Here is a 15,390-nt window from a genome sequence, read left to right on the forward strand (position 1 = left end):
AAATACATCAGCGTCAAGACTCTGAAATACATTAGCATCACCACTCTGAACTGCATCAGCGTCACCACTCTGAAATACATCAGCATCACCACTCTGAAATACATCAGCGTCAAGACTCTGAAATACATCAGCATCACCACTCTGAAATACATCAGCGTCAAGACTCTGAAATACATCAGCATCACCACTCTGAAATACATCAGGGTCACCACTCTGAACTACATCAGCTTCACCACTCTGAAATACATCAGGGTCACCACTCTGAACTACATCAGCGTCACCGCTCTGAAATATATCAGGGTCACCACCCTGAACTACATCAGCATCACCACTCTGAAATACATCAGGGTCACCACTCTGAACTATATCAGCATCACCGCTCTGAAATATATCAGGGTCACCACTCTGAAATACATCAGGGTGACCACCCTGAACTACATCAGCATCATCACTCTGAAATACATCAGGGTCACCACCCTGAACTACATCAGCATCATCACTCTGAAATACATCAGCATCACCACTCTGAAATACATCAGCGTCACCACTCTGAAATACATCAGCATCACCAATCTGTAATACATCAGCATCACCACTCTGAAATACATCAGCATCACCACTCTGAAATACATCAGCGTCACCACTCTGAAATACATCAGCATCACCAATCAGAACTACATCAGCATCACCACTATGAAATACATCAGCATCACCACTCTGAAATACATCAGCATCACCAATCTGAACTACATCAGCATCACCACTCTGAACTACATCAACATCAGCACTCTGAAATACATCAGCGTCACCAATCTGAAATACATCAGCATCACCACTCTGAAATACATCAGCGTCACCACTCTGAACTACATCAGCATCACCACTCTGAAATACATCAGCATCACCACTCTGAAATACATCAGCGTCACCACTCTGAAATACATCAGCATCACCACTCTGAAATACATCAGCGTCACCACTCTGAAATACATCAGCGTCACCACTCTGAAATACATCAGCATCACCACTCTGAAATACATCAGCGTCACCACTCTGAACTACATCAGCATCACCACTCTGAAATACATCAGCATCACCACTCTGAAATACATCAGCGTCACCACTCTGAACTACATCAGCGTCACCACTCTGAAATACATCAGCATCACCACTCAGAACTACATCAGCGTCACCACTCTGAACTACATCAGCATCACCACTCTGAAATACATCAGCGTCACCACTCTGAAATACATCAGCATCACCACTCAGAACTACATCAGCGTCACCACTCTGAACTACATCAGCATCACCACTCTGAAATACATCAACATCACCACCCTGAACTACATCAGCATCACCAATCTGAAATACATCAGCATCACCACTCTGAAATACATCAGCATCACCACTCTGAAATACATCAGCGTCACCAATCTGAAATACATCAACATCACCACCCTGAACTACATCAGCATCACCACTCAGAACTACATCAGCGTCACCACTCTGAAATACATCAGCGTCACCAATCTGAAATACATCAGCGTCACCACTCTGAAATACATCAGCGTCACCACTCTGAAATACATCATCGTCACCACTCTGAAATACATCAGCGTCACCACTCTGAAATACATCTGCGTCACCAATCTGAAATACATCAGCGTCACCACTCTGAAATACATCAGCGTCACCACTCTGAAATACATCAGCATCACCACTCTGAAATACATCAACATCACCACCCTGAACTACATCAGCATCACCACTCAGAACTACATCAGCGTCACCACTCTGAAATACATCAGCGTCACCAATCTGAAATACATCAGCGTCACCACTCTGAAATACATCAGTGTCACCACTCTGAAATACATCAGTGTCACCAATCTGAAATACATCAGCATCACCACTCTGAAATACATCAGCGTCACCACTCTGAAATACATCAGCGTCACCAATCTGAACTACATCAGCGTCACCACTCTGAAATACATCAGTGTCACCACTCTGAAATACATCAGTGTCACCAATCTGAAATACATCAGCATCACCACTCTGAAATACATCAGTGTCACCACTCTGAAATACATCAGCGTCACCACTCTGAAATACATCAGCATCACCACTCTGAACTACATCAGTGTCACCACTCAGAACTACATCAGTGTCAACACTCTGAAATACATCAGTGTCACCACTCTGAAATACATCAGTGTCACCACTCTGAAATACATCAGCGTCACCACTCTGAAATACATCAGCATCACCAATCTGAAATACATCAGCGTCACCACTCTGAAATACATCAGCATCACCACTCTGAAATACATCAGCGTCACCAATCTGAACTACATCAGCGTCACCACTCTGAAATACATCAGTGTCACCACTCTGAAATACATCAGTGTCACCAATCTGAAATACATCAGCATCACCACTCTGAAATACATCAGTGTCACCACTCTGAAATACATCAGCGTCACCACTCTGAAATACATCAGCGTCACCACTCTGAAATACATCAGCATCGCCACTCTGAAGTACATCAGCATCACCACCTTGAACTACATCAGCATCACCACACTGAGCTACATCAACATCACCACTCTGAAATACATCAGCTTCACCACTCTGAAATACAACAGCGTCACCACTCTGAAATACATCAGCGTCAAGACTCTGAAATACATCAGCATCACCACTCTGAAATACATCAGCATCACCACTCTGAAATACATCAGCGTCAAGACTCTGAAATACATCAGCGTCACCACTCTGAAATACATCAGCATCACCACTCTGAAATACATCAGCGTCAAGACTCTGAAATACATCAGCATCACCACTCTGAAATACATCAGCGTCAAGACTCTGAAATACATTAGCATCACCACTCTGAACTGCATCAGCGTCACCACTCTGAAATACATCAGCATCACCACTCTGAAATACATCAGCGTCAAGACTCTGAAATACATCAGCATCACCACTCTGAAATACATCAGCGTCAAGACTCTGAAATACATCAGCATCACCACTCTGAAATACATCAGGGTCACCACTCTGAACTACATCAGCTTCACCACTCTGAAATACATCAGGGTCACCACTCTGAACTACATCAGCGTCACCGCTCTGAAATATATCAGGGTCACCACCCTGAACTACATCAGCATCACCACTCTGAAATACATCAGGGTCACCACTCTGAACTATATCAGCATCACCGCTCTGAAATATATCAGGGTCACCACTCTGAAATACATCAGGGTGACCACCCTGAACTACATCAGCATCATCACTCTGAAATACATCAGGGTCACCACCCTGAACTACATCAGCATCATCACTCTGAAATACATCAGCATCACCACTCTGAAATACATCAGCGTCACCACTCTGAAATACATCAGCATCACCAATCTGTAATACATCAGCATCACCACTCTGAAATACATCAGCATCACCACTCTGAAATACATCAGCGTCACCACTCTGAAATACATCAGCATCACCAATCAGAACTACATCAGCATCACCACTATGAAATACATCAGCATCACCACTCTGAAATACATCAGCATCACCAATCTGAACTACATCAGCATCACCACTCTGAACTACATCAACATCAGCACTCTGAAATACATCAGCGTCACCAATCTGAAATACATCAGCATCACCACTCTGAAATACATCAGCGTCACCACTCTGAACTACATCAGCATCACCACTCTGAAATACATCAGCATCACCACTCTGAAATACATCAGCGTCACCACTCTGAAATACATCAGCATCACCACTCTGAAATACATCAGCGTCACCACTCTGAAATACATCAGCGTCACCACTCTGAAATACATCAGCATCACCACTCTGAAATACATCAGCGTCACCACTCTGAACTACATCAGCATCACCACTCTGAAATACATCAGCATCACCACTCTGAAATACATCAGCGTCACCACTCTGAACTACATCAGCGTCACCACTCTGAAATACATCAGCATCACCACTCAGAACTACATCAGCGTCACCACTCTGAACTACATCAGCATCACCACTCTGAAATACATCAGCGTCACCACTCTGAAATACATCAGCATCACCACTCAGAACTACATCAGCGTCACCACTCTGAACTACATCAGCATCACCACTCTGAAATACATCAACATCACCACCCTGAACTACATCAGCATCACCAATCTGAAATACATCAGCATCACCACTCTGAAATACATCAGCATCAGCACTCTGAAATACATCAGCGTCACCAATCTGAAATACATCAACATCACCACCCTGAACTACATCAGCATCACCACTCAGAACTACATCAGCGTCACCACTCTGAAATACATCAGCGTCACCAATCTGAAATACATCAGCGTCACCACTCTGAAATACATCAGCGTCACCACTCTGAAATACATCATCGTCACCACTCTGAAATACATCAGCGTCACCACTCTGAAATACATCTGCGTCACCAATCTGAAATACATCAGCGTCACCACTCTGAAATACATCAGCGTCACCACTCTGAAATACATCAGCATCACCACTCTGAAATACATCAACATCACCACCCTGAACTACATCAGCATCACCACTCAGAACTACATCAGCGTCACCACTCTGAAATACATCAGCGTCACCAATCTGAAATACATCAGCGTCACCACTCTGAAATACATCAGTGTCACCACTCTGAAATACATCAGTGTCACCAATCTGAAATACATCAGCATCACCACTCTGAAATACATCAGCGTCACCACTCTGAAATACATCAGCGTCACCAATCTGAACTACATCAGCGTCACCACTCTGAAATACATCAGTGTCACCACTCTGAAATACATCAGTGTCACCAATCTGAAATACATCAGCATCACCACTCTGAAATACATCAGTGTCACCACTCTGAAATACATCAGCGTCACCACTCTGAAATACATCAGCATCACCACTCTGAACTACATCAGTGTCACCACTCAGAACTACATCAGTGTCACCACTCTGAAATACATCAGTGTCACCACTCTGAAATACATCAGTGTCACCACTCTGAAATACATCAGCGTCACCACTCTGAAATACATCAGCATCACCAATCTGAAATACATCAGCGTCACCACTCTGAAATACATCAGCGTCAAGACTCTGAAATACATCAGCATCACCACTCTGAAATACATCAGCGTCAAGACTCTGAAATACATTAGCATCACCACTCTGAACTGCATCAGCGTCACCACTCTGAAATACATCAGCATCACCACTCTGAAATACATCAGCGTCAAGACTCTGAAATACATCAGCATCACCACTCTGAAATACATCAGCGTCAAGACTCTGAAATACATCAGCATCACCACTCTGAAATACATCAGGGTCACCACTCTGAACTACATCAGCTTCACCACTCTGAAATACATCAGGGTCACCACTCTGAACTACATCAGCGTCACCGCTCTGAAATATATCAGGGTCACCACCCTGAACTACATCAGCATCACCACTCTGAAATACATCAGGGTCACCACTCTGAACTATATCAGCATCACCGCTCTGAAATATATCAGGGTCACCACTCTGAAATACATCAGGGTGACCACCCTGAACTACATCAGCATCATCACTCTGAAATACATCAGGGTCACCACCCTGAACTACATCAGCATCATCACTCTGAAATACATCAGCATCACCACTCTGAAATACATCAGCGTCACCACTCTGAAATACATCAGCATCACCAATCTGTAATACATCAGCATCACCACTCTGAAATACATCAGCATCACCACTCTGAAATACATCAGCGTCACCACTCTGAAATACATCAGCATCACCAATCAGAACTACATCAGCATCACCACTATGAAATACATCAGCATCACCACTCTGAAATACATCAGCATCACCAATCTGAACTACATCAGCATCACCACTCTGAACTACATCAACATCAGCACTCTGAAATACATCAGCGTCACCAATCTGAAATACATCAGCATCACCACTCTGAAATACATCAGCGTCACCACTCTGAACTACATCAGCATCACCACTCTGAAATACATCAGCATCACCACTCTGAAATACATCAGCGTCACCACTCTGAAATACATCAGCATCACCACTCTGAAATACATCAGCGTCACCACTCTGAAATACATCAGCGTCACCACTCTGAAATACATCAGCATCACCACTCTGAAATACATCAGCGTCACCACTCTGAACTACATCAGCATCACCACTCTGAAATACATCAGCATCACCACTCTGAAATACATCAGCGTCACCACTCTGAACTACATCAGCGTCACCACTCTGAAATACATCAGCATCACCACTCAGAACTACATCAGCGTCACCACTCTGAACTACATCAGCATCACCACTCTGAAATACATCAGCGTCACCACTCTGAAATACATCAGCATCACCACTCAGAACTACATCAGCGTCACCACTCTGAACTACATCAGCATCACCACTCTGAAATACATCAACATCACCACCCTGAACTACATCAGCATCACCAATCTGAAATACATCAGCATCACCACTCTGAAATACATCAGCATCACCACTCTGAAATACATCAGCGTCACCAATCTGAAATACATCAACATCACCACCCTGAACTACATCAGCATCACCACTCAGAACTACATCAGCGTCACCACTCTGAAATACATCAGCGTCACCAATCTGAAATACATCAGCGTCACCACTCTGAAATACATCAGCGTCACCACTCTGAAATACATCATCGTCACCACTCTGAAATACATCAGCGTCACCACTCTGAAATACATCTGCGTCACCAATCTGAAATACATCAGCGTCACCACTCTGAAATACATCAGCGTCACCACTCTGAAATACATCAGCATCACCACTCTGAAATACATCAACATCACCACCCTGAACTACATCAGCATCACCACTCAGAACTACATCAGCGTCACCACTCTGAAATACATCAGCGTCACCAATCTGAAATACATCAGCGTCACCACTCTGAAATACATCAGTGTCACCACTCTGAAATACATCAGTGTCACCAATCTGAAATACATCAGCATCACCACTCTGAAATACATCAGCGTCACCACTCTGAAATACATCAGCGTCACCAATCTGAACTACATCAGCGTCACCACTCTGAAATACATCAGTGTCACCACTCTGAAATACATCAGTGTCACCAATCTGAAATACATCAGCATCACCACTCTGAAATACATCAGTGTCACCACTCTGAAATACATCAGCGTAACCACTCTGAAATACATCAGCGTCACCACTCTGAAATACATCAGCATCACCACTCTGAAGTACATCAGCATCACCACCTTGAACTACATCAGCATCACCACACTGAGCTACATCAACATCACCACTCTGAAATACATCAGCTTCACCACTCTGAAATACAACAGCGTCACCACTCTGAAATACATCAGCGTCAAGACTCTGAAATACATCAGCATCACCACTCTGAAATACATCAGCATCACCACTCTGAAATACATCAGCGTCAAGACTCTGAAATACATCAGCGTCACCACTCTGAAATACATCAGCATCACCACTCTGAAATACATCAGCGTCAAGACTCTGAAATACATCAGCATCACCACTCTGAAATACATCAGCGTCAAGACTCTGAAATACATTAGCATCACCACTCTGAACTGCATCAGCGTCACCACTCTGAAATACATCAGCATCACCACTCTGAAATACATCAGCGTCAAGACTCTGAAATACATCAGCATCACCACTCTGAAATACATCAGCGTCAAGACTCTGAAATACATCAGCATCACCACTCTGAAATACATCAGGGTCACCACTCTGAACTACATCAGCTTCACCACTCTGAAATACATCAGGGTCACCACTCTGAACTACATCAGCGTCACCGCTCTGAAATATATCAGGGTCACCACCCTGAACTACATCAGCATCACCACTCTGAAATACATCAGGGTCACCACTCTGAACTATATCAGCATCACCGCTCTGAAATATATCAGGGTCACCACTCTGAAATACATCAGGGTGACCACCCTGAACTACATCAGCATCATCACTCTGAAATACATCAGGGTCACCACCCTGAACTACATCAGCATCATCACTCTGAAATACATCAGCATCACCACTCTGAAATACATCAGCGTCACCACTCTGAAATACATCAGCATCACCAATCTGTAATACATCAGCATCACCACTCTGAAATACATCAGCATCACCACTCTGAAATACATCAGCGTCACCACTCTGAAATACATCAGCATCACCAATCAGAACTACATCAGCATCACCACTATGAAATACATCAGCATCACCACTCTGAAATACATCAGCATCACCAATCTGAACTACATCAGCATCACCACTCTGAACTACATCAACATCAGCACTCTGAAATACATCAGCGTCACCAATCTGAAATACATCAGCATCACCACTCTGAAATACATCAGCGTCACCACTCTGAACTACATCAGCATCACCACTCTGAAATACATCAGCATCACCACTCTGAAATACATCAGCGTCACCACTCTGAAATACATCAGCATCACCACTCTGAAATACATCAGCGTCACCACTCTGAAATACATCAGCGTCACCACTCTGAAATACATCAGCATCACCACTCTGAAATACATCAGCGTCACCACTCTGAACTACATCAGCATCACCACTCTGAAATACATCAGCATCACCACTCTGAAATACATCAGCGTCACCACTCTGAACTACATCAGCGTCACCACTCTGAAATACATCAGCATCACCACTCAGAACTACATCAGCGTCACCACTCTGAACTACATCAGCATCACCACTCTGAAATACATCAGCGTCACCACTCTGAAATACATCAGCATCACCACTCAGAACTACATCAGCGTCACCACTCTGAACTACATCAGCATCACCACTCTGAAATACATCAACATCACCACCCTGAACTACATCAGCATCACCAATCTGAAATACATCAGCATCACCACTCTGAAATACATCAGCATCACCACTCTGAAATACATCAGCGTCACCAATCTGAAATACATCAACATCACCACCCTGAACTACATCAGCATCACCACTCAGAACTACATCAGCGTCACCACTCTGAAATACATCAGCGTCACCAATCTGAAATACATCAGCGTCACCACTCTGAAATACATCAGCGTCACCACTCTGAAATACATCATCGTCACCACTCTGAAATACATCAGCGTCACCACTCTGAAATACATCTGCGTCACCAATCTGAAATACATCAGCGTCACCACTCTGAAATACATCAGCGTCACCACTCTGAAATACATCAGCGTCACCACTCTGAAATACATCAACATCACCACCCTGAACTACATCAGCATCACCACTCAGAACTACATCAGCGTCACCACTCTGAAATACATCAGCGTCACCAATCTGAAATACATCAGCGTCACCACTCTGAAATACATCAGTGTCACCACTCTGAAATACATCAGTGTCACCAATCTGAAATACATCAGCATCACCACTCTGAAATACATCAGCGTCACCACTCTGAAATACATCAGCGTCACCAATCTGAACTACATCAGCGTCACCACTCTGAAATACATCAGTGTCACCACTCTGAAATACATCAGTGTCACCAATCTGAAATACATCAGCATCACCACTCTGAAATACATCAGTGTCACCACTCTGAAATACATCAGCGTCACCACTCTGAAATACATCAGCGTCACCACTCTGAAATACATCAGCATCACCACTCTGAAGTACATCAGCATCACCACCTTGAACTACATCAGCATCACCACACTGAGCTACATCAACATCACCACTCTGAAATACATCAGCTTCACCACTCTGAAATACAACAGCGTCACCACTCTGAACTACATCAGCGTCACCACTCTGAACTACATCAGCTTCACCACTCTGAAATACATCAGCTTCACCACTCTGAAATACAACAGCTTCACCACTCTGAAATACATCAGCTTCACCACTCTGAAATACATCAGCTTCACCACTCTGAAATACAACAGCGTCACCACTCTGAACGACATCTGTGTCACCACTCTGAAATACATCAGCGTCACCACTCTGAAATACATCAGCTTCACCACTCTGAAATACAACAGCGTCACCACTCTGAACTACATCAGCGTCACCACTCTGAACGACATCTGTGTCACCACTCTGAAATACATCAGCGTCACCACTCTGAAATACATCAGCTTCACCACTCTGAAATACATCAGCTTCACCACTCTGAAATACAACAGCGTCACCACTCTGAACTACATTAGCGTCACCACTCTGAACTACATCAGCGTCACCACTCTGAAATACATCCGGGTCACCACTCTGAACTACAGCAGCTTCACCACTCTGAACTACATCAGCGTCACCACTCTGAACTACATCAGCGTCACCACTCTGAAATACTTCAGCGTCACCACTCTGAACTACATCAGCTTCACCACTCTGAAATACATCAGCTTCACCACTCTGAAATACTTCAGCGTCTCCACTCTGAAATACATCAGCTTCACCACTCTGAAATACATCAGCTTCACCACTCTGAAATACAACAGTGTCACCACTCTGAACTACATCAGCTTCACCACTCTGAAATACATCAGCTTCACCACTCTGAAATACTTCAGCGTCACCACTCTGAAATACATCAGCTTCACCACTCTGAAATACATCAGCATCACCACTCTGAACTACATCAGCTTCACCACTCTGAAATACATCAGCTTCACCACTCTGAAATACATCAGCGTCACCACTCTGAAATACATCAGCGTCACCACTCTGAAATACATCAGCATCACCACTCTGAAATACATCAGCGTCACCACTCTGAACTACATCAGCATCACCACTCTGAAATACATCAGCGTCACCACTCTGAACTACATCAGCGTCACCACTCTGAAATACATCAGCATCACCACTCAGAACTACATCAGCGTCACCACTCTGAACTACATCAGCATCACCACTCTGAAATACATCAGCGTCACCACTCTGAAATACATCAGCATCACCACTCAGAACTACATCAGCGTCACCACTCTGAACTACATCAGCATCACCACTCTGAAATACATCAACATCACCACCCTGAACTACATCAGCATCACCAATCTGAAATACATCAGCATCACCACTCTGAAATACATCAGCATCACCACTCTGAAATACATCAGCGTCACCAATCTGAAATACATCAACATCACCACCCTGAACTACATCAGCATCACCACTCAGAACTACATCAGCGTCACCACTCTGAAATACATCAGCGTCACCAATCTGAAATACATCAGCGTCACCACTCTGAAATACATCAGCGTCACCACTCTGAAATACATCATCGTCACCACTCTGAAATACATCAGCGTCACCACTCTGAAATACATCTGCGTCACCAATCTGAAATACATCAGCGTCACCACTCTGAAATACATCAGCGTCACCACTCTGAAATACATCAGCATCACCACTCTGAAATACATCAACATCACCACCCTGAACTACATCAGCATCACCACTCAGAACTACATCAGCGTCACCACTCTGAAATACATCAGCGTCACCAATCTGAAATACATCAGCGTCACCACTCTGAAATACATCAGTGTCACCACTCTGAAATACATCAGTGTCACCAATCTGAAATACATCAGCATCACCACTCTGAAATACATCAGCGTCACCACTCTGAAATACATCAGCGTCACCAATCTGAACTACATCAGCGTCACCACTCTGAAATACATCAGTGTCACCACTCTGAAATACATCAGTGTCACCAATCTGAAATACATCAGCATCACCACTCTGAAATACATCAGTGTCACCACTCTGAAATACATCAGCGTCACCACTCTGAAATACATCAGCGTCACCACTCTGAAATACATCAGCATCACCACTCTGAAGTACATCAGCATCACCACCTTGAACTACATCAGCATCACCACACTGAGCTACATCAACATCACCACTCTGAAATACATCAGCTTCACCACTCTGAAATACAACAGCGTCACCACTCTGAACTACATCAGCGTCACCACTCTGAACTACATCAGCTTCACCACTCTGAAATACATCAGCTTCACCACTCTGAAATACAACAGCTTCACCACTCTGAAATACATCAGCTTCACCACTCTGAAATACATCAGCTTCACCACTCTGAAATACAACAGCGTCACCACTCTGAACGACATCTGTGTCACCACTCTGAAATACATCAGCGTCACCACTCTGAAATACATCAGCTTCACCACTCTGAAATACAACAGCGTCACCACTCTGAACTACATCAGCGTCACCACTCTGAACGACATCTGTGTCACCACTCTGAAATACATCAGCGTCACCACTCTGAAATACATCAGCTTCACCACTCTGAAATACATCAGCTTCACCACTCTGAAATACAACAGCGTCACCACTCTGAACTACATTAGCGTCACCACTCTGAACTACATCAGCGTCACCACTCTGAAATACATCCGGGTCACCACTCTGAACTACAGCAGCTTCACCACTCTGAACTACATCAGCGTCACCACTCTGAACTACATCAGCGTCACCACTCTGAAATACTTCAGCGTCACCACTCTGAACTACATCAGCTTCACCACTCTGAAATACATCAGCTTCACCACTCTGAAATACTTCAGCGTCTCCACTCTGAAATACATCAGCTTCACCACTCTGAAATACATCAGCTTCACCACTCTGAAATACAACAGTGTCACCACTCTGAACTACATCAGCTTCACCACTCTGAAATACATCAGCTTCACCACTCTGAAATACTTCAGCGTCACCACTCTGAAATACATCAGCTTCACCACTCTGAAATACATCAGCATCACCACTCTGAACTACATCAGCTTCACCACTCTGAAATACATCAGCTTCACCACTCTGAAATACATCAGCATCACCACTCTGAACTACATCAGCTTCACCACTCTGAAATACATCAGCATCACCACTCTGAAATACTTCAGCGTCACCACTCTGAAATACATCAGCATCACCACTCTGAACTACATCAGCGTCATCACCCTGAACTACATCAGCTTCACCACTCTGAACTACATCAGCTTCACCACTCTGAAATACATCAGCGTCACCACTCTGAACTACATCAGCATCACCACTCTGAAATACACGAGTGTTACCACTCTGAACTACATCAGCGTCACCACTCTGAACTACATCAGCGTCACCACTCTGAAATACTTCAGCGTCACCACTCTGAACTACATCAGCTTCACCACTCTGAAATACATCAGCTTCACCACTCTGAAATACTTCAGCGTCTCCACTCTGAAATACATCAGCTTCACCACTCTGAAATACATCAGCTTCACCACTCTGAAATACAACAGTGTCACCACTCTGAACTACATCAGCTTCACCACTCTGAAATACATCAGCTTCACCACTCTGAAATACTTCAGCGTCACCACTCTGAAATACATCAGCTTCACCACTCTGAAATACATCAGCATCACCACTCTGAACTACATCAGCTTCACCACTCTGAAATACATCAGCTTCACCACTCTGAAATACATCAGCATCACCACTCTGAACTACATCAGCTTCACCACTCTGAAATACATCAGCATCACCACTCTGAAATACTTCAGCGTCACCACTCTGAAATACATCAGCATCACCACTCTGAACTACATCAGCGTCATCACCCTGAACTACATCAGCTTCACCACTCTGAACTACATCAGCTTCACCACTCTGAAATACATCAGCGTCACCACTCTGAACTACATCAGCATCACCACTCTGAAATACACGAGTGTTACCACTCTGAAATACATCAGCATCACCACTCTGAAATACATCAGCTTCACCACTCTGAACTACATCAGTGTCACCACTCTGAAATACATCAGCGTCCCAACTCTGAACTACATCAGCTTCACCACTCTGAACTACATCAGTGTCACCACTCTGAACTACATCAGCTTCACCACTCTGAACTACATCAGTGTCACCACTCTGAAATACATCAGCGTCCCAACTCTGAACTACATCAACGTCTCCACTCTGAACTACATCAGTTTCACTGGTTTGAACTACATCAGCATCATCACTCTTAAATACATCAGTGTTACCATTTTTAAATGCAACTGTGAATAATTTTTAATGCAAAGGAATAAAATGGTTATGTTCCATTTTGCTGCCTGATTGCGCTTGTTCGTGGAAATGTTTACACTTGTCATTATGCAAATTATTTTCGTGCAAGCATGAACTGTATTCTATCCGGCGGGCTGAACAGGATTGATGCAGGAAGGATATTTCCCCTGGATGGCGATCTAAAACCATTTGCTTTCCTAACTGCTTGCTGCACCTGCATACTATCTTTTAGTGACACATGAACAAGGACACCCAGGTCCCTTTGGACATCAACACTTCCCAATCTCTCACCGTGTAAGAAATACTCTGCCTTTCTGTGTTTTCTACCAAAGTGGATCACTTCACACTTATTCACGTTATATTCCATCTGCCGTGTTCTTGTCCATTCACTTAGCCTGTCTTGTAGCCTCCTTGCATCCTCCTCACAAATTACATTCCCACTATGCTTTGCATCATCAGCAAATTTGTAAATATTACACTTCGTTCCCACATCCAAATCATTAATATAGATTGTGAACAGCTGTGGCCCAAGCACTGATCTAGACTGAGCTGAGAAGGAATTTCTTCATTCAGAGGGTGGTGAATCTTTGGAATTCTCTACCCCAGAGGGCAGTGGAGGCTCAGTCATTGAGTATATTCAAGACAGAGATCGATAGTTTTCTAGTTATTAAAGATATCAAGGGATATGGGGATAGTGCAGGACAATGGCATTGAGGTAGAAGATCAACCATGATCTAGTTAAATGGGGGATCAGGCTCGAGAGGTTGAATGCCCTACTCCTGCTCCTATTTCCTATGTTCCTATTTCAAGTGCAAGTTGGACCCAATTTCCCAACTGTGCTAAAAGCAGAAACGTACGCCCTGAATGTTTGTGGCAATTAGATTTGTAAAGGCCTATAATACTGAGCTCAGAACTCTAAGTGCAATTGAATCCTCAACCATGCCTGCACTAGGACTGACTTTAGATCATTTTACATCCTATTGTATGTACTGTATGCTTAATAAATCTGTGATAACTGATTTTACTGTTTAATAATTTTAATAATTTGAGGAGTAAATTATAAATAAGACCATTCCTCAAACTGAAACATTTAATTTTTCTGAAAACAAACATGGTATT

The sequence above is a fragment of the Heterodontus francisci genome, chromosome 16 (genome assembly GCF_036365525.1).
Source record: "Heterodontus francisci isolate sHetFra1 chromosome 16, sHetFra1.hap1, whole genome shotgun sequence".
Classification (NCBI taxonomy): Eukaryota; Metazoa; Chordata; class Chondrichthyes; order Heterodontiformes; family Heterodontidae; genus Heterodontus; species Heterodontus francisci.